Here is a 23,085-nt window from a genome sequence, read left to right as displayed (position 1 = left end):
TCACCACCTTCCCAATCCCCAACAAAGACCTCCCCCTGCCCCCTTTCAGTATAATTTCTTTTTCTTAGTCCTTTACAGTAGTGGTCCTATGCAGTATTTCTCTTTTTGTGACTGACTAATTTCACTCAGCATAATTTCCTCAAGGTTCATCCATTTCATGTCTTCTTAATGACTTTTTGCTTACTTGCATGTATGATGTTCTTGGTATCATCCCACAACTCTTCTGGTCTTCGGTCTTGTGTTTAATGTATCAAATCTGTTCTTCAGATGATCTCTAAATCCCACTTCTGACAACAAATAGGAAAGAAGAAAATCTCGTACTTTTATGAGTAAGAATGAAGAGTTTTATTGAGGAATAGCAATTCAAGTTGCGGTAACACAAAGCCTAAGTACAAAGTGCTCTGTCATCCTGAAAAGGAGCAGACTTTATACTCCAACCCTGCAGACATTAAAAAAACGTTTCTTCTTTTCATATTGGTAAATCTATTTCTTAAACTTTCCTGATAACAGTTTGAGTATGTAGTTTTCATTAATGTTTTTGTTATATGCTCTTTGTACATACTTGTATTTTCCTAAAACATTCACATCCCTTGTTTGCCCAAGAGTGGTTCATGTTAATCCTTCATTGAGAGCTCAGTCTGAAAGCCTCTGTTTTGAATGTTGACTTGCACAGTCCTCGTTGCTTCATGGTTGCAAAATGCATGTTGCATTTCCAGGTGTCAACATGCACATTCCTAGCAGAAAGAAATAGAAGAAAGTAGGAAGCAACTTTATCTATATTAGAAAAACAGAAACTTACCCTCAAAAATCACAGAATACTGGGACTAAACAAGGTCACAAGACTTCCCCTTATCCTAAAGAAGCCTCAGGATGCAAGTATTTTCAGTTGAGTTCATTTTCAAGCTCTCTGAAATCAGAATAAAGGATGTTGGGTGGACAAGTTGCACCATCTGGTGAGGCATCTGTTCTTGTGTTGGTGGCTGTTAAATTTCATTACAGATACTTAACGTTGTGTAAACTTCTCCCTTGGGCAGCATATCTTTTTAAGCATCTCCAGTGTTAGCAGCTTGTTTCTCATCTGAGTTGGAAAATTAAATAACATTATTCACATTTTTATGTAATACTGTGTAATTTACATGTATAATCACTGGAGAATGGTCTTCTTTAGAAATATATTTTCTTAAGGGTTTTAATTTTAGAGGCCTTTATTCAAATGCAACCCTTGATATACGGGTTAACAAGGTTAGACGAAAGAGCTACATTGAAAGCAATGGAAGGCAACTTATACACTCAGCTTTGTAAGCATGTCTTGGTTGTGATAAAGGGTGATAGATTGCACATTAGAATAAGATTTCATGGTAAGGCACTGATGAAGCTTCCAGAAGGAACAGTTGCTCAGTAACTTTCTTGAAATATGGATATGTTTGAGAGAAGAGCAATTAAACTGGCACACAGAGACAATTTTAGTTTTTACTTCTGCGTCTTGAGATTCTTGTTCTCCTCTGAGATTGTGTTTATTCTGCTTCTGGGAACAGGACACTCACTTACTCCTTCTTTGGCATACATTACTGTGATAACAGAGGATAGAAGTACCTCCAGAATTTTAATTGTGTGTTGTTGTTTTTTTTTGTTTTGCTTTCATTGTTGTTGTTAAGTGCTGTTGAGTGGGTTCTGACTCATAAGGACCCTATATAGGGTTTCCAACGAGCAACTGGTATGCTTGAACCACTGCCCTTGTGGTTTAAACCAACCTTGCAAATCTAGCACATTAACCCACAGCGCCACACCAGGACTGATTTAGGTAAGGTATGCTAAAATGAGACAAGTGGGAATATTAAAAAAAAAAAGTTAATACATTCTTTTTAGTGACTTTGTTTAGACTTTAAATGTAAGTGAAATTATGCTTTTCTTCCACTAAGTAAAATTCTGTAGTACTGGTATGGTACTGCAGGATAATGCATTGGACCTCAAGGTTGATTTGAATAGCAAGGTTGGTGATTTAAACTCATCAGCCGCTCCTTAGTTATCCTATACAGGGTATCTATGAGTCAGAACTAAAACTCAATGGCACTTAGCAACAACAACAACAAATTAATTCTAGAATCCGTTTCAGTACATTATGTATGGCCATGACCCTCTATCTCTGAGAGAAAGCCTGCTCCCAAATAATGCCCATTAGACCCTGACTTGCCACGGTCTTGAAAACAACAGCAAGAAAGCCAAGTTTTTAGTTCAAATGGTTTGTGATTCATGTGGGGGAAGGGGGTGCCAGCATTAAGGGATTGAACAACATTTCTGACAGGAACAGGAAATGAAGGGGCTGCATTTTGATGAGTAGAAATGAAGTTTGGGGAAAACATGTGGATAAATGTTTGGATCTGGATACTTTTTTGGTGTCAGTATCCTTCATTAACATGATTGAACAAATTAAAACCAATAGATATTAGCACAAACAGTTAAAAGACAAGAATCAATAGGAAGAAACATGTCAACTGACCCAGAAGGAACAGAAATCAATCAGGGGAGCGATAACTCTTTTTTAAAAATTTAAATCTTATCAGAAGTAGTTAAGAAAGACTCCTGTGTAAAGGGAGTGGTTCAGGAGGAAGAAGAAATTATTTGAAATGAAAAAGAATTGAATAATTGAAAGCAGACGTGAGGAACATGCAAAAACAACAAAAGAACAGAGTTAGAAAAATGTGAGTGAAAAGTTGAGATATTTAGAAGATTTGTCTAGGTGGTTCTACATTTATTGGAGGGGCTTTAAAGAGAAAATTTACAAAGAAGTGCAGTAAATAATTATGTGTATGTACATACATAGATGGAGTCCTTCTGTGGCACCATAGGATAAGCACTGGACCTCAAGGTTGGTTTGAAACTGCACCATCGGTAGTTTGAACTCACCAGCTACTCCTTGGAAACCCTATATACAGGATCACTATGGGTCACACCAAACTCAATGGCACTTAAACAACAACAAAAACATACACACGTGAATGGATAGATGAATGGATGGATGATAGATAGATAGATCGTTAGATAGATAGATAGATAGATAATTCCCCACATCTACAGATCAGGAGGATTCTTTGAATGCAAGTTAGGTAGAAGCATATGAATGGACCAGGTCCTAAACATATCTTCATTATATTTAAGAAAACTAAAGAAAACTGCAGAAGAAGTACATCCAAAATGCTCCTTGGAAGTGAGGATGTTGTTGTTGTTAAGTACTGTGGAGTCGGTTCCGACTCATAGTGACCCTGCACAGGGTTTCCAAGGCTATAAATCTTTACGGGAGCAGAATGCCTCATCTTTCTCCCGCGGAACCACAGGTAGTTTCGAACTGCTGACCTTGAGGTTCACAGCCTGACTCGTAACCACTACACTTTGGGCATCTTATGAGGGAGCAGTTCCTGGAAAAGGACATCATGCTTGGTGAAGTAGAAGATCAAGAAGACCTCCAATGAGGTGGACTGACTCAGTGAGCTCAAACAGAGCAATGATCGTGAGGATGGTTCAGGGCTGGGCAGCATTTCATTCTCTTGTACATAGATTACTCCTATGAGTCAGAACCAACTTGATGGCAACCTAACAACAAGGAAAAGAAGAAGATGATGCTGAGACTCCAGAAATGTGAGTAGGATGGGAACTTGTACACAAACGGTTACCTATTTTCCCTCAGAATCATTTCTAGAGGACAAGACAATGATACTTTTATAGTTTAAATAGAAAATTATTTTGAATTTATGATCCTGTTCTCAGCCAACCTGGAAATTGGGTGTTTTTAACTTCACTCTCAGTGAAGTTAACTCAGACAATTCCTAAATGCCTTCATGCAGTATAAACCTCCACAAAACAAAAGGGAGATATGGGTCCCAAGAACCAATGGATAAGCCACAGGTAAACCAAGGAGCATAACGAAATAGAAACAGATGCAAAAATTAAACAAGACAATGATTATTTGACAAATTGTTTTTTCTTTCTTTCTTTCCTTTTTGGCGAGCAGTATCAAAATTAGCTTATTGACTTCTTGTTGCTGTTAATTCGACTCCAACTCATTGGAGTTAAGTTGCTGATGAGTCGACTCCAACTCATAGGAGCCTTGTATAGGGTTTTTCCAACAAGCAGCTGGAGGGTTTGAACTGCTGATCTTGTGGCACACAGTCCAGTGCCAATCCTATAACATCACATCTGGAGTCCTGTGATTCCTAGGGAACTCTCAAATTTGGAAAGCAAATGAAATTTTGTAACAAGAGAGCACGGTGAAAGAACACACTAAGAAAACAGATCAAATGACAAGGCTTCAGTAGTCACTCAGCTTTTTTGTGTTGTAGCTCTTTAAGTTACATATTTCGTGACAGAATATTATAAGTCTTCTCTTCAACTATTACATAGTTTTTGTATTGTAAATGTTATTCATTTTCCAGTTAATGGTTAAAAAATTAGTGTTACTGAACACAGTATGAATGATATGGCTTTAACAATACCAAGGCACCTGCCATGCTGTGAGTTAATATGGATCTTTTAGTCATAGTCTTTGTAATTCCCACCAAACGACTGTCTTCTATCAGGTCTGGGTAAGAAAAGGTGGGATAAATTGCTGATCAGATTATATAATTCCATTGTGAGTGAATGTTAACAGGGCAAATTACAGTAGTATAATGAACTATGTGTGGTAGCATAGTGATTACGAGTCAGGCTGCTAACCTCAAGGTCAGCAGTTCGAAACTACCAGCTGTTCCATGGAAAGTTGAGGATTTCTGCTCCCTTGAAGTTTTATATATATATATATAGTTATGTACCATCATATTGTTTCTAACTCATAGCAACCCTGTATAGGGTTTTTTTTTTTTTTTTTTTACTTTTCGAAGGTTAAATTTACTATTAAATGATGGACCTAGAGCTGAAACTAGATAGATCCCATGCCCTTTAACCATCAGTGTGTTTTCTAGGAGGAAGAACTATGTGTGAATCAGTGAATGGATGTAAAAGAACAATTTTTTTCTTCTCTCTCTTTCTATATATTTATTTTTTCAGTTTTACATTCAACAAATCATATACTTTGTTTCATTGCAATGATTATAATCCCCTCCATGTACCATCAGTTAACAGTATTTCACTCTATTCATTTTAGCTTTTTTAAAAAAAAAACACACACAAAAAAACACTGAGATATATATAGTAATCTACACCTCCAAAGGGTACATTCTGCAAGTCTGCCTCCTGGCCACCAGCAATTAGACCCTCTCTTCCCATGAATCTGGAGTCCTCAACCGCTCCCCCTCTGCATGACCCCTCTCTGCCTTTGTTTCTGGTGTTGCTGCTTCTCTGGATAAGGTCCCACATTCTGCTTGTGCTCTTCTCCTTTGTTGGTCCTAGGATCCTCTGTTTCTGTAGGATTAACCACTCCCCTGTTTTTGTTAAAAAACTTCTACCTTTACAATTGTGACAGTCGCAATTTAGTCATTATAACAATTATTCACTATTGAATCATACAAATCTTATCCCCATCTCTTTTAATCAAACCCATCAGGACAAGATGAATACTATTCAGTGGAGACTCTTTCTTCCCCCACACACTCTTAAACTAAACTCCGTCTTGAAACCATGTAAGCCAGTCACTTCGTGCCTTTATCGTCCCCTCACTTTAGTCAGCCAGTGTCTAAGTTGCCCGTCCTTATCTAACCTGTGTACAGAGGGGATAGTGTTGATACATACTTGATGTGAAGACACTTTCCCTCTCTGTTGGTGTTTAGAGTTACTACCTCAATGAGTATAGGTCAGGTTCATCAAATTGTAGCAATTTACCCTTGATTACTTTATCAAAAAAAAAAAAATTTTTTTTTTTTGGGGGGGTAATCTTCCTCTAGTCGAGTTTTGATTATTAAGCCATAGAGGCTAAATCAAATGGGTACTGTCTGCAAGTTTAGGTGTTCTTTTGCATCTCCCCTCACTTCATGTCATCTGAATGTTTCACTCTCAGCTGCTCTTGACCTCTGTGGCTATGTCCTTGTCCATGGGCTCAAGTGTCCTCAAGTCCTACCATACTTTGGACCAACCAGCCCTTCCGCATTTCCAGGTCAATGGGAGTTAATTGACTGTGGTTGAACTCAGCCCATTTCTTCATTGCTGCCTTTCCCTCTCTTCCACTCACCAGTAGACCAATGTAGTCTCCAGCAAGCTTACATGTTTGTTTGTGTGTTCCCTTTGAGTTTCAGCCTTAGAGGGAGTTTGTCCTTAAGGAACTTGATTGCTTGTCTTGATGGCTTCCTGGTGAACAGCTTGCTTACTCTTATAGTAGCCAGTCATGCTGACATTTGTGTTTATTTTTTTTTCCTGATGATCTTTCTTTGAAGATGTATTTTCTGTCACTGTAGCTGTTCCAGGCTGGTCTGCTTGTCCTTGGTAGTGGGGATGGCCTACCTGATAAGGTTGTGGATGGGACTCAGGATTCCTCTTAAGGTACTATACTCTTCAAAGGCTTTGCAAGAGGCCTATTTCACTGGGCAAGTTCTAGAACCCCTTTTAGGTATTCAGGTATAGGCTGAATATTCTGTAAGCATATTTCCCAACATTCCTTTCTATTTCACTTAAGTGTCTATTTTACAATAGTAGGCAAGGGAAACCAATATTCATAAGACAGTCAAGCATTTTAGTATTAGTTCCCCTCTTCAAGCTATGCCTAGTTCCCTGTATAACACAGCCCTGTTGTTCCAAGTTTGAACATGCATCATTATTTACCTCTGTCCCACTTAGGCCATGCAAACCTATCTATCCTGTTCTTCTGCCTCCTCCACCTTCTTGTATTGCCCTCCCCACCTGTATAGGGTTTTGAGGAAGCAAGTGATGGGTTTGAATTATCAACTTGCAGTTCCAAGTCCTTTACTGATTCTACAATGCCACATTTATATTTATTTAATAATTTAATTTTTTTCTAATCATAATTATGCATTTTTAAAGGTTACACAAAAATTATATAGAAGAAACTAAATATTTTCTGTAATCCTATCATCCAAACATAACTACTACTGACATTTTGTTAAATGTATTTCCACTATTTCTAGGCATATACATATATTTAATTTTTCAGACTTACAATAAGTAGTGCATATTTTGCCCCCCCCAAGAAACATTATATTGTGAATGCTTTTTTTCTTTCATGTCATTTAATATTCTTCATACACATAGTGTTAATGATTTTGAAATAGATCATTTTAGAAAAATAAATTAAAATTATCTGAGTTCAAATTGGAAATGAATACATTTCCTTTTTATTGTAGTTGAGATTAAGTGTATTAATTCCTATACTTGAGTTTGAGTGTGTAATTCATTCTGTAAGTGAAAAGACAATGAAACGCTTACCCTATGATAATCAATAGCTATTTTCTAAGCTGTTAATATTTGGTGATGGATGTAGAGGACATGGATGTAGAGGACATGTCCAAGCAGACATCTAATGAAAACAGACTTACTGTTTATTTATGTTTCCACTAATAGGTGATAGCAGGAACTTCACCAATGAAAGATGGCACAGAACTGTAACTGCATCTTAGGATAAAAAGTAATCTAGATTCTGATCTTAAGGAGGCAGAAGGTTATTTTTTGCCATGTTTACCTTTAGTGACCTATTGGTCATAAATCAGCATTATCTAGGTAATTTCTACCAGTGCCAAGTCAAATGCGGGTCCTAGAAGATAGGATGTGGTGGTGGTTATGGAACTCGGTCTTGTTGAGGGAAAGTGAATGTGGTGGGGTGGGTAGGAGAGAAAGCAGAAGGCGTTTTCATGGTAGAAGCAATCTGGAAGGTAGTACTATTTGAAGACAACCAGGTTTCCACTTTTTTTTTTTTTTTTTAAGTTAAAGATCAGAGATATTTGCAAGGATTAGAATAACAAAGAATATGAAAAGACAAAAGAGACTCCAAGAGTTAGCTGAGTGTAGGAATTGTTGTTGTTGTTAAGTACAGTGAAGTAGGTTTGGACTTATAAGTACTCTGTATAGTGTTTCCGAGAAGTCACTAGTGAGTTTGAACCACCAACCTTGTGATCCAGTGCTTTAACCTGCAGTACCACAGCAGGACTCCACAGTGAAGGAGTGGAGGGAGGAATTTATAAAAGCCATAATTCTTGCTTCCTGACTGCTCTGCGAGCCAGCCACTCTCATGTGAGGTGGGCAGGGAGTCACTGGTATAGAAGACCGTATTGTTGTGTTGTTAGGTGCCATCGAGTTGGTACCGACTCATAGCTACCCTATTCACAACAGAATGAAACACTTCCTGGTTCTGGACCAACCTCACAATTGTTGATATGCTTGAGTCCACTGATGCTGCCACTTTGTCAGTGCATCTCTCTGGAGGTCTTCGTCTTTTTCTCTGACGCTCCACCTTACCAAACATGATATCCTTCTCCAGTGACTGGTCCCTCCTGACAATATGTCCATATTGTGAGAGACAAAGTCTGACCATCCAGACTTCCAAGGAGAATTCTAGCTGTATCGAAGACTGTAGCCAGGGGCTTTTCTTACTTGACATGTAAAAGACAAGAAACTTGAGGGAGGTGGGAAGGAATGTTGAAATAAACAACCTTAATATTAGAGGAGATTGAAGAATTGACACACTCTGCCACGCCACAAGGAGATGAAGTCTCACATTAAGTGACTTGCAGAAGGTCACAGCATTTTCAGTGGCATACCTAGGTACCATAATTCGTCCTGTCCTATTGGATATTCATGGGACTGTTTATTCCTCTAAGACCCAGACTTCTGGGATATATCTTGGATATTTTCTAGAACTTCTAACTGGAATATCACTGTATTGTCTGATGAAAGGAAAAATGCAGTCACTTTGCGTTCAATTTGCCATTCTCCCTCTCAAGCTAGTTTAAAGAAGGAAGAAAGGAAGTTTGTAGAAAGAATATCGATCTATCACAGGAATCTCAGGACAAGAAAGCTAGGATCTGAAAATATGAATTATTTCAACAATCCAGACAAGGGATTTTATTTCTGTTCCTCCAGTGTATTTGCTTGTTTATATCTCTGTGCCTGTTCATTTTTCTATAGGAAGTAAGATATGATTGTCCCAGGTCTTCCAAGTTTACATCCCTTAGTTCAATCTACCCATGATTAGCATCCCTGAGGTCTATTTCTAAATTCCAAAGAGAGGAAGAAGCTGAATGGCTCAACTTTAAGACTTTAGGCTCATGAGCATCCTTCGTCCAATCAGCCCAGTGCAGGGAAACAGGTTCCCAGCACAAGTATGGATACCAATCATATACTTGTGGATGAATAAAATAAAACTAAAGAAACCCAGTTGTCATAGAATTGGTTTCAACTCATGGCTGTCCCATGTGCGCAGAGGAAGGAAAGCTACATAGGCTTTCATGGCTGTGACCTTTGGAAATTACCAAGATTTTCTTCCAAGACAACTCTTTGTGGGATTCCAGCCACCAAACTTTTGATTAGTAGCGAAGAGCTTAACTGCACTAGCAGGGACTCTGGTCATAGTTCTCAGAGAAGAGAGTTGTAAATTCTCCAAAAGTGACCACTATTATCCTTTATAACTTAATAGGTCTGGGACAGAAACGTGTTCTTTCATCATCACGTGTTTTCTTGTTCCTCAAGAATAGTATCTAGTCCCTTTCTCTTTAAATGTGTGGTCCAGTCACTCACTGGTAGCATCAGCATCACCTGGCAGTTTGTTAGGAATGGAGAATCTTAGGCCCTACTCAAAACCTGTTGAATCAGAGTCTGGTAGTTACAATATCCTCCATAATATTGGGCATTAACACTTGAGAAATGCTGAGTTAGAATGAGGAGTGAGAGAGAAACCAGCTACCTGTTAGGGCTGTGGAGATTGATTCTTCCAGGTGTGCCTGATTGGTTTCCTTTGTCAGGTAAATTGTTTTGACTGAGCTGCAGCTGAGGACCTTCCCCTGCCCTCATCCAGGCCCTGGAAGTGACTCATTCATGTCTGACCATAGGCTAAGAATTTTCGTTTCCACCCATCACATACCAAATCAGAATCTCCAGAAAAATCACCTCAGGCTCTATGAGAATCGACCTTTTTGAAAAATAAGATCCCCAGGTAATTTTTATGAATACATAAGATTATGTAGAGTCCTGGTATGGTGCTGGAGGATAAGCACTGGACTGCTAACTGAAGGATTGGCAGTTCAAACCCACCAGCTGCTCTTTGGAAACCCTATACATGTCACTATGTGTAGGAACAAAGAGCCGTGGTAGCATAGTGAACTGGGCCGCTAACAGAAAGGTCAGCAGTTTAATTCTACCAGCCGCTCCATTGGAATAAAATGAGGCTATCTGTTCCTGTAAAGATTTGCAGCCTCAGAAACCCTGTACAGGGCCGTTATGGTTGGAGCTGACTCCACGGCACATAACCACCACCACCACCCATCACATACCGAATCAGAATCCCCAGAAGAATCACCTGGGGCTTTATAAGACTCTACCTTTTTAAAAAATTAAGATACACAGGTAATTTTACATATACATAAGATATATGGAGTCCTGGTATGGTGCTGTAGGATAAGCAATGGACTGTTAACTGAAGGGTTGTTAGTTCAAACCCACCAGCTGCTCTTTGGAAACCCTATACAGGTCAATATGTGTAGGAACAAAGGTGTGGTGGCATACCGCTAACCGAACAGTCAGCAGTTTGAATCTACCAGCCGCTCCATCGTGGAAAGATGAGGCTTTCTGCTCATGTAAAGATTTGCAGCCTTGGAAACCTTATGCAGAGTCACAATGACTTGGAAGTGACTCAACAGCCCACAACAACCACACCACCATGAGTAGGAACTTACTCGATGGCACTTTAGAAGAATCACTTGGAAAGCCTGTTTAAAAAAAAAATGTCGATTCTGGTTTAGTATATCTGGGCTGGAAATGCAATGGATAGAACCAGAATGAACCAGTTCAAAGCTCTGCCCTCACCAAACTCACTTTAGAAAATGTTCTCGCTACAAATACTAAGTTTGGGACAAAGGGAGAGAGATGCCTGTGCTTGGGAGAAAAGCAGTCTCCATATATGATGAGAGAACAAGAACATAAGGCTTCTGACTTGGTACCAGAGAGGTGATTGAAGGAATAACACGAAAGAGGAAAGTATAAAGGATGGTAAGAACCCTTGCCAAGTTTAGTTTAACTGGTAAAGAATGCCTGCCTTGTGAATGATGCTAGTTTGAGAAGGATCTGCATGGGATCAAACTGACAAGAGCAACTCGAAAGATTAGATAAGAACCTTAAAGGGCAGTGAGTTTATGTTAAGGGGGAGAGAACAACTTGGGAAAAGAGGGTGAGAATGATTATAGGACTTGAGGAATGTAATCAGTGTCACCAAGTAGTGCATGTAGACACTGTTGAATTGGTTTGTTCTGCTGTATCTATTCTCAATAACAACATAATAGAATAAAGGTAAAGCCAATAAAAATTATTGTCAAAATGAAAGCTGTCAATAAGCTCAGTTTTAATAAATAGGTCTTATTTTGACATGAGTAAATGTCACTTACAAATTTAACCCCTCTACTACCTCTGCCTTAATGCCCGTATATGCAAGTTTCTAAAGTTTTTAGACAGGCTTCTTCATGAAAGCATAGTTTTCAACTTTTGAGGATGAGAAATTTCCAGGTAGTTTTAGTAAAATGCACATGCCCTCAAAAAATTCACGAGGTAGAACATCCTTTTGGCAGTAATTCAGAAATTCACTGCTCTTGTGTTTTGGACTTTGAAGTCTAAAATGACTAATTTCAGACACTTTATTTCCACAGAAATTCTGTCGTCCTTAATTTCTCCCTTTTTTCACCTAAAAGAGCCCTGGGAACTAAAAAGTCACTCTGAACCTGTCATTACTATTAGTCTGCTCACTTGTAGCAAAGCTTTTCTTAGTTAGTATTTGATTAGAAAATCCATAAAATTGTTTTTCTGCAATTTTCCTTTGTAGCAGCTAGAAGCAACCAGGTGGTAATAATTTCTTGTTCTCTGGGTAAGCAAGAGGTTCTACTTCAGCGAGACCCTTCTGACAAAGATTCAGGACTTTTCCCATTATTTTGGAGGAACAAAACTGTATGACTTTATCGGGTCCATTTGGAATTGATGAAGCAGACTGGTCGAATATAATACCCTTGGTATTCTAAGTGAGAAAAACTCCATGTTCATTAAGACAAAATGCTGTGCAAACTATTTAGCATTTTTTTTAGTCGAAATGGATCTATTTGGAAATTTTTGAAGTACTGTTGCTCAACCAAGGCAGGACATTGGAATCACCTGGGAAGCTTTAAAAAGGACTGATGCCAGAGACCACCCCAGAGATTCTAATGCAGTTAGAATCTGGATACAGTCTGGGGATATGAGCCCCGGTAACATCGTGGCTATGAGTTGGTACTGCTAACCACAAGGTCAGCAGTTTGAATCTGCCAACTGCTCCATGGGAGAAACATGAGACTCTCTGCTCCCGTGAAGATTTACAGCCTCAGAAACCCTATGAAGAGTGCTGTGTGTCAGGACCATCTCAGTGGCACACAACCACCACAGCCTGGGTATCAGGAATTTTAAAAGCTGCCCGACCCCTACCCCCACTCTAAAATGCAGCCAAGGCTGGAAGCTATCATTTTATTGACCCAATCTTCATACTAAGTATGCCTAACAATCATATGTGGTAGTGGGTGATTGAAGATGTTTGTGGAAATGCAGATACCTGGGTATCATTCCCAAACAAATGGAACTGTTAAGAATTCAGATCCAAGATCTGAATATTTAAGCAAGCCCTAGCACCTGTGTGGCATTGTGGGTTAATGCGCTGGACTGTAGTTGGTTTTAACTGCAAGGTCAGTGGTTCAAGCTCGCCAACTGCTCCTCAGAAACCCTATACAGGGTCACTGTGGGTCAGAGCCGACTTGACGGTGCTGAACAACAACAAGCAACGTTTGATTCTGGTATAGGAGATCCTTGAACCTCACTTAGAAACACTTCCTTGTAGATTGTTTCCGGAAAGAGAATGATGATGATGTTGAATTAAGTGCCATCAAGTAGACTCTTATGCATGGTGACCCTGTTTAGTGTTTGCGAGGAGCGACTGGTGGATTTGAATTCTCAACTTTGGGGGTTCAAACAGGCCTTGCAGTCCAGTGCATTATCCTGTAGCACCACACCAGGACTGCCCCCCCTCCAAAAAAAAAAAAATAGAGAATTGTGGGTCTAAAAATGTTTCATCATAAGTAAGTGATCTCAGCATATTTGGAAAAGAAGAGTAAAGTGGGGTAAGGGTAAGACTCCTCCAGTAGTAACAAAAGGTCTGTCCTCATCGGGCTCTTCACCCCTGGTGTAACACTGTAGGATAAGCACTAGACTGCAAGGTCAAATTGAACCACAAGTTCAGCAGTTCAAACTCAACAGCCACTCCTTGGAAACCCTATACAGGATTGCTATGAGTCAAAAGTAACTCAACGGCAGTTAACTACTAATATTGTTGTTGTTGTTAAGTGCCGTCGAGTCAGTTCCGACCCATAGCGATCCTGAACAGGGTTTCCGAGGCTGTAAATATTTACGGGAGCAGAAAGCCTCATCTTTCTCCCACGGAGCAGCTGATAGTTTTGAACTGCGAACCTTGTGATTCGCAGCCCGATTCATATCCACTACTAATACTATCTCCCAATCTTCCTGATACCCAGGTCCTTCACTTTTAAAAGAGGAAAGGTTAATCTCAGGTCCTGTTCAGCTCCAATACTAAGTGGTTCTGTGATTCTAAAGATTTTTTCTCGGCATCAATTCTTACAGAAACTTCAAGCAAGACTCTTGATTGTTATTGTTTCGTACCTTGAGGTCTGTTCCAACTCACAGCGAGCCTTTGGGTCAGCAAGTGTAGTCCCTGCATGAACAATTCCAACATCCCTTGAGAACTTGTTAGAAATGTAAGCTATCAACCTACTCTAGGCTTAGTGACTCTCAGAGGATGGGACCCAGCATTGTTTTTTGATGTTCCAGGAGATTCTGATACAAGATCAAGTGAGGACCACTGCTCTAAAAATAATTGGAATAAAGAAAGTTGAGATGTGTTTATTTTATCTATAGCAAAGGAGATCATCTTCTACAAGTTATTGTTGTTAGGTGCTGTTGAGTCACTTCTGACTCAGTGACTTGAGGCACAACAGAACATAACACCACCTGTGCTAGTCTCACAATTTTTATGTTTGAGCCCACTGCTGCTGCTACTGTGTCAATCCATCTTGTCAGGGGTCTTCCTCACTTTCACTGACTCTCTTCTTTACCAAGCAAAATGCCCTTCTCCATGGACTCGTACCTGCCCTAAGTGTGAGAGAGAAAGTCTTGCCATTCTTGCTTCCAAGGTGCATTCTGGCTGTATTTCCAACACAGATTTATTCATTCTACTGACAGTCATGGTACTTTGAATATTCTTCTCCAAATTCAAATGCATTGATTCTTCTAAGGTCTTCCTTATTCATTGTGCAGCCTTCATCTGCATATAATGCAATTGAAAATACTAAGGCTTGGGACAGTTGCACCTTAGTCCTCAAGCAGGTAGCTTTGCTTTTGAACACTTTAAAAAGCTCTTGTGCAGCAGATTTGCCTACTGCAATACGTTGTTTGATTTCTTGACTGCTGCTTTCATGAGTGTTGATTGTGGATCCAATCAAAATGAAATCACTGGCAATGTCAATCTTTTCTCCATTTACGGTATTATCTTTTGGTCAAATTGTGAGGATGTTGTTTTCTTTACGTTGAGGTGCAATCCATAGTGAAGGCTGTAATCATTGCTTTTCATAGTAAATATTTTAAGTCCTCTTTGCATCCATCAAGCAAGATGGTTTCATCTGCATATCATAGGCTGTTAATGAATCTTCTTCCAATCCTGATGCCACCCACATTCCTGTTCATATAATCCAGTTTCTCTGATTCTTTGTTCTGCATACTGATTGATTGAATAAATATGGTGAAACAATACAATGCTGCTACACACCTTTTCTGATTTTAAACCATTCAGTATCCGTTGATGTGTTCAAATGACTGCTTCTAGGTCTGTGTGTACATTCCTCATAAGTACAATTCAGTGTTCTGGAATACCCATTCTTCTCAATATTATCCATAGTTTGTCATGATCTACACCATTCAAAAGCCTTTGCACAGTCAGTAAAGCACAAGTAAACATCTTTCAGGTATCCTCATCTTTCAGTCAAGGTCCACCTGACATCAGCAGTGATACCCTTGCTTTTATGTCCTTTTCTGAATTGGACTTGAATTTCTGGTAATTCCCTATCTATGTACTGTTGTAGTCATATTTTAATTATCTTCAGCAAAATGTTATGTGCATGTGATGTTAATGATACTGTTTGATGATTTCCACATTTTGTTGGGACATCTCTCTTTGGAATGGGCACAAATATGGATCTCTTTCACTTGGTTGGCCATGTAGTTGTCTTCCAAATTTCTTGGCATAGATGAGTGAATATCTCCAGTGCTGCATTAATTTGTTGAAAGATTTCAATTTGTAGTCTGTCAGTCCTAGGTCTTTTTTCACCAGTACCTTGAATGCAGCTTGGATTCTGTCAGTACCATTTACTCTTGGTCACATTCCACAAAAAGGGAGAATTAGTTCATCTTTCATTCCAGAAACAGGATCCTAGGACCATCAAGAAGGAAGAGCATGAGTGGAGCTTGAGACTCTAATCAGAGACATAAGCCAAGGTGATGGCATAGAGAGATAGAGCAGCTGAGGACTCTTCTCATGGACTGAGAAAGGCTGTGTGCCTGTGAGCAGGAAGCTGGCTTGTAAAATGTGCCCTTCGATCACTTAAATGAATATATGTTTTCTGTACGTCAAAAAAATAAATAAATAAAAGGAGGGAATAGAAGCAAATACTGTTAACCAATGATGTATTTAGGGGATTGTAATTATTGCAATGAAACAAAATATGATTGGTTGAGTGTAAAACAGATGACATGCTCTGTAAACTCAGTACACAATAAAAGATTTAAAAATGAATAAATAAATGAAAGGAATCGAGCATCTTGCTACTCAGCATATGACATGCTAACTGATACTTCAACATCACTAAGAATTGTTTCTCTTGAAGTTCTTATCTCAGTCTGACTGTCTAAAGTACTTCACACTATTTTGAACTTTTTTTTTCTTGGCATCCTGTTCATAAATGGAGGATGGGCAGAATATTGACAGCTCTTTTGTGTTTTTGTTGTTTGTTTTGATGAATTGCTACGCCTTTGTATCTGTATCAGTATTTGTAAAATTGCAAATTAGAAGATTAACATTTAGGTGGAAATTTAAAATTCTCTTTTAAAAGGAAAAAAAAAGTTCTTAGGACCCATTAATTCTATCAGTGGTGAAGGTATTGGTTGTGTGCCATCTAGTCAGTTCTGACTCATAGCAACCCATTATAGGGGTTCCGAGGCTATAAAACCTTATGGGAGCAGAATGCTTCATCTTTCTCCCATGCAGTGGCTACTGAATTTGAATCAGTGACCATGCATTTAACAACCCAACAGGTAACCCACTATACTACTAAGGTTTCTTGATTTTATCAGTGCTGGTGGCTATGTGCCGTGGAGTCGGTTCTGACTCATAACGACCCTGTACAGGGTTTCCGAGGCTATGTCTTTACGGGAGCAGAATGCCTCATCTGTCTCCCGCGGAGCAGCTGGTAGTTTCAAACTGCTGACCCTCGGTTCACAGCCCGATACGTAACCACTATGCTGCCAGAGACTTCTAATTAACAATAAAAGGAACTAGCCCTGTACATTGATTATCTCAAGGTATGCATAGGCAACCTAAGATTTCAAAAGCAGAATTGAGCAAATTCAGTATAAAATAAGAGGTGATACAGCATACTAGACTATGTGCATTTTATTATATTGCAACTTCAAAAAAGTCTTTTGAGTGATTTTATCCTTTAGACTCTAGTCAGAGTTCCTAGGTACCAGGATATTTCCAGACTTCTCAAAGAAAAAAAGAAAATATAAGAAACTACAACATTAAAATGAGTGTTTTGTCAAACATTGGCCAAATATGACATATTATCAACTAATATAATAACTATGACATTATGTCAATTGATAAGTTGAGCATGTTAATCCTGATTGGTCAGATCTGGGTATTATGTGTTTGCCTACACCATGAACAGTCTACTCCCAGCTATATTGTTGTTGCTGTTAGGTGCCATTGAGTTGGTACCTACTTATAGTGACCTTATGCACAGCAGAACGAAACACTGCTCTGTCTTGCATCAACCTCACAATCAACCTACACTTGAACCCATTTTCCTTGCCGTTGTGCCAGTCAATCTTGTTAGGGGTCATCCTTCTTTTTCATTGACCCTCTGCTTTACATAGCATGATGCCCTTCTCCAGGGACTGGTCACTCCTAATAATATATTCTAAGTATGAGAGATGAAATTGGCCCTCCTGGCTTCTAAGGAGCATTCTTGTACTTTTTTCCAAAACAGATCTATCTGTTGGTTCTTTTAGCAGCCCATGGCACTTTCAATATTCTTCTCCAACACCATAACTCAAAAGCATCAATTCTTCTACGGTCTTCCTTATTCACTGTCCAACTTTCACATGTGTATGAGGTTATTGAAAATACCATGGCTTGGGTCAGGTGCACTTTAGTCCTCAAACTGACATCTTGGCTTTTGAACACTTTAAAGAGATCTTGTGCAGCAGATATGTCAAATGCGATACATCATTTGATTTCTTGACTTCTGACTCCATGTGTGTTGATGTTTGATCCAAGCAAAATAAAGTCATTGATAACTTCAATCTTTTCTTCTCTTATCTTGATGTCATTTTCTGGTCAAGTGGTGAGTATTTTTGTGTTTCTCATATTGAGGTGCAACCGATACCAAAGGCTGTGGTGTTTGATCTTCTTTGGTTAAGTATTGTAAGTCCTCTTCACTTTCATCAAGGTTGTAGCATCTGCATATCACAGGTTGTTAATGAGTCATCCTCCAATCCCGAAGCCACATTTTCCAGCTTCTCAGATTATTTGCTCAGCATACTTAATGAATAAATGTGGTGAAAGACTACAGCCATGTTGCACAGCTTTCCTAATTTTAAATCATTCAGTGTTCCCTTGTTCTGTTTCAATGGCTCCCTTATTGTCTAGGTGTAGGCTCCTCATGAGCACAATTAAGTGTTCCGAAATATTCGTTCTCCACAATGTTGTCCATAGCTTGTCATGATGTGCACAATCAAAAGTCTTTGCATAGTCAATAAAACACAGGTAAACATCTTTATGGTATTCACTGCTTTCATCTAAAATCCATCTGACATCTCTCATTCCACAGCCTCGTCTGAATCTGGCTTGAACCTCTGGCTGTTCTCTGTAACTGTACTGTTGCAACCATTTAAAAAATATCTTTAGCAAAATATTACTTGCATGCAATATGAATGATATTGTCTGATGATTTCCTAAATCTATTAGGTCACCTCTCTTTGAAATGGGCACAAATGTGGATCTCTTTCAATTAGTTGATCAGAAAGCAGCCTTCCTAATAGGTTGGCATAGACGAGTGAGTGCTTCCAGTGCTACATCAGTTAATTGAAAGATTTCGATTTTTATTCACTCACTTCCTAGAACCTTGTTCTTTGGCAATCCCTTCAGTGCATCTCAGATGTCTTCCTTCAGTATCATTAGCTTTTGATCATATGCTACCACTTGAAATGGTTGAACATCAACTATTTCTTTTTGGTACAGTGACTCTCTGTCACATTCTTTTTTTTTTTTTTTAATGTAAGTTTTTATTGTCAATTAAGTGATAGTTTACATGGGAGAGCATCAGTTTTACACCATCATTTCATTACAATGATTACAGTCTCCTCTGTGCATCACCATTCAACAGTTTTGGCTTCCATTCCTCTGTTTTTTGTTTTGTTTTGTTTTTTAGGGGGTGGAGGGGGGTGTACACAAAAACACTGAGGAAAAATAATAATTTAGACAACCAAAAAGCACGTTCTGCAAGCCTGCCTCCTGGCCGCCAGGACCCAGTCCCTCTCTTTCCATGTCCAGAGGCCTCAGCTGCGTCTTCTCTCCATGTCCTCATCTCTGCCTCTATCTCTGGCATCGCTGCTTCTCTAAATAGGGTCCTGCGTTCTGCCTGTGCTCTTCTTCCTTGATCGTTCTAGGGTCCTCTGTTTCTGGACTGTAAGATTAACTGGTTGGCAGTTATGTGCCATGGAGTCTGTTCTGACATATAGTGACCCTGTATTGGGTTTCCGAGGCTGTAAATCTTCACGGGAGCACAAAGCCTCATCTTTCTCCCATGGAACTGCTGGTAGTTTCAAACTGCTGACCTTGAGGTTAGCAGCCCAACTAGTAACCACTGCACTCCCAGAGCTCCTTGTAAGATGAACTACTCCCCATTTTTGTTGCAAAACTTCTATCTTTACAGTTGTGACAGTCACAATTAGTCACGATAATGATTACTCTCTATTGAATCATAAGAATCTTATCCCCATCTCTTTTCACCAGACCCATCCAGACAAGATGAAAACGACTCAATGGGGACACAACCTTCCCCCTGCACACTCCTAAACTAAACTCCCTCTTGGAAAAGTGTAAGCCTGTCACTTCATGCTTAATCACCTGCTCATTTTAGGTAGCCAATATCTTAAGTTGTCCGTCCCAGTCTACTCTGTATACAGAGGGGATAGCATTGATACTTGATGATGTGAAGATCCTTCCCTCTCATTTGGTATTTTGAGCTACTACATATATAAGTATAGGTCAAGTTCATCAGATTGTAGCAATCTACACTTGTTTCTTTTATCAAAAATTGTTTTTTTTTTTTTCCTCTAGTCAAGTTCTGATTATCTAGTTATCGCGAGGCTAGGTCAAATGGGTACTATCTGCAAGTTTGGGCATTCTTGTGCATCTACCGTCACTTCATATCAGCTGGATGCTTCACTCTCAGCTCAAGTCCTCCATGGCTATGTCATTGTTCCTGGGCTCAGGAGTCCCTAGGTTTCACCACACTTAGGATCAAACAGCTCTTCTTCTTCTCTCTCTCATCTCCAGGTCAACGGAGTCTGTGAAACATGGTTGAACTCAGCCCATTTCTTCATTTCTGCCTTTCCCCCTCTTCCACTCACCAGTAGACCACTGTGGTCTCCAGAAAAGACAATGGTGCTGAAAAGCAAAGACAACCACAGCTAACTGCCATTAAGGCCCCTGTTTAAGAGGTAAAGAAATTAGCCCAACCAACCCTTTTTATTTCTGTAGAGCCACAATTATATGCATCTTATTATTCCTTTAATAAAATTGTACTGTTCATCAGCTCTGAAAGACACTTTTAAAAATGACTCTAATCCTGATTTCTTCTTTGAGCCTTATTCTCACTTGAATAAGGTCACACTCCTTTTTGAAAAGGGTTTACTTATTTTAACATTTGAGCAAGATGGATAAATCATATTGAATTTGCTCAGGTACTCTCCCTTGAGGTCTAACAATGCAGACAGTTAAGTCCCTAAGCATCCAGAGATAAGAATTATTGCTAATACTTCAGGCTATGTTTGTCAAGCCTCATAGGACATTTTTCTTTAAACAAGTCTGCAGCACTTATTTTAGGTTTAACAAATTCGATTAATTGTTAACAGCGTAGTGTTGACAAAGTCTCTAAGTAATTTGCATTTATCTTTTAATTTTTGTTAAAAATTAAATATCATAAATTTATTTTGGGGGTATAACTTGTGCATTGTTGTTGTTATGTAGTGCTGTCGAGTTGATTCTAACTCAGAGCATCCCTGTATAGGGTTTCTGAGGAGCAGGTGGTGGTTTTGAACTGCCAACCTTGTGGTTTGCATTCTAGTGCTGATTCTACAGTGCCATACCAGAAGTCCATAACTTGTATAAGTTTTTTATAAATGCATTTCATTTTATAGCCACCAGCATAATTAGGAAACAGAACATTTTGTCTCTCCATAAAATTCTTCTTTTCTGCTGTCCATTTGTAATCAAGCCCTCTCCTCACCCTTATACCTTGCCAACTACAGATTTGCTTTCCTTCACTACAGATCTCAAGTCCTGGTATCACACTGTAGAAATAAGTATTGGACTACTAACCACAAGATTGGTGGAAAGCCTATATAGGGTCAACTATGAGTTAGAATTGACTTGCCGGCACTAACAACAGCATTATAACTTTGTCTTTTTAGAGAATCTCATATAAATGAAATTATATAGTGGTTAGAGTTTTGTGTCTGACATTAGCATAATGCACTTGAAATTCAAATATGTTGTTGGTTATATAAATCATTGGTTCCTCTTTATTGCTGAGTAGCATTCTATTATATGGATGTATGGTGTGCCACTGTGGGATAATGCATTGGACTGTGAAGTCTGTTTGAATTGCAAGGTCGGTGGTTCAAGTTCACCAGCTCATCCTCAGAAACCTTTAGGGGGTTGCTAAGAGTCTGAACTGGCTTGACGGCACTTAAAAGTAACATTTACTATTTATAAATTGCATTTTAAGCTAATACATTAACTTTGTTCAGAATCTTGTGTATTTTTTGTAAATAACATGGATATTATGAACCATTCTTTGTCTCTTAATCATGCTTAAAAAATTAGAATGATGAATGTCTTCTTCCCTTTCCTGGGTTACTTCAAACTAAGTCTTCTTTATTGACGACCAATCCTAATCAGGTTATCTAATTATGATCCCTCAATGGGGTCAGGATAATGAGACAAATCTAAAGAAATAGAACACTTTCCATTCTAATATTTAGATCAAGTGTGCTCTTAAAATGTTGTAGATGCCCATTCTTACGAAAGCAAGACAAAAATTATTGCTATAAAATCATAAAAGCATTAATTAAACTAAAATATAAATATGTGGAGGACTTGCAGTTTTGGCGGCATCAGTGCAGTTAGGTAGGACAGGGTCCATGGGGGAGGGGCTGGAACCCACAGAGGCTGCTTTCATGGAACAGCACCAGAGCTCTGGATCTAGCATAAGGTTCAGGGCATCAGTTTCCCGCAACCACCAATGGAAAACTCATGGTATAAATGAAAATATTGCGATTTAGGAATCAGTCAAGAAACAGGGCTCCCTATGCAGCCATCCCGCCCAGGCAGAAGTCAGAGATCGGGACTACAGCCTAACCTGAACAGTGAACTGGCGCTAAAAGCAGCACAGTGACATTTGCAAAAGGAGGTGCGGGGGGATTCTACACATATTTTGCTCCTATTCCCTGTCATGCCTTCTTTGCCCAGCCCCAACACCTTCAGGCATGTGGGTGCGCAACCCCAAAAAAGTCCAGCACTGAGACCACAGCTTTCCCACAGCACAGAGAGAAAGAGCCCCATCGATCCAAGGGCAAATTCTTTGGCTGCTGCTTTTGACTTCTGCCAGCCCTAAAGTTAACTTGTGCAGGTCCCTTACTCCTGCCTATCCAGCAAGAAGAAAAGCGGGTTTGGCCTAACAGACAAACCATATGAACAATCTGTAAAACCCCAACATAAAAAGACACAACTGTTTCAAGAATTACGCTGTGCACACGCAGATACCTAACTGACCTTCAGAGAAAAAAATAGTAGACAATCTTTATCCCATTAACTTCTCATTGTCTATCTGTGCTCCTCTACAGTGGTGACTAGAGGAGGGGCCTGAGTGAGCAGACAGCCACACCTACTACTGGAGGCTTCTACGGTACACACACACTGCCTGTGTAGCAAGGCAAATGGCCAGTTGGCCACAGTTTTAATTTTGTTTCAAAGTGGTGGTTTTTGTCTCTGCTTTTATATTGCTTCTGCTTTTAGTCGTTTTGATTGCACATTTTTCCTAGAGGTGGGAGTTTTTTCTCCGTATGTTACCCAAGAAGAGTCAACTATTGTGGCCATATAGCCAAGCTACAAGCATACCCCAAAATATTCCACCAATGAGACAAGAGCCAATAACAGCTGCTAAGCATTACATGGAAAAAGGGAAGCCTATCTCCTGATCATATCCACCAGGGACACACCCAGTAAGCTTAATAGCACAGCAACAAGCATCCATTTAAGCATTAAAAACCACATAACTACTGGAAATGACCAACAAAACA

This window comes from Chrysochloris asiatica, unplaced genomic scaffold (assembly GCF_000296735.1).
Source record: "Chrysochloris asiatica unplaced genomic scaffold, ChrAsi1.0 scaffold00141, whole genome shotgun sequence".
Lineage (NCBI taxonomy): Eukaryota > Metazoa > Chordata > Mammalia > Afrosoricida > Chrysochloridae > Chrysochloris > Chrysochloris asiatica.
The sequence above is the reverse complement of the archived record's forward strand: the minus strand, read 5'-3'. Positions refer to the sequence as shown.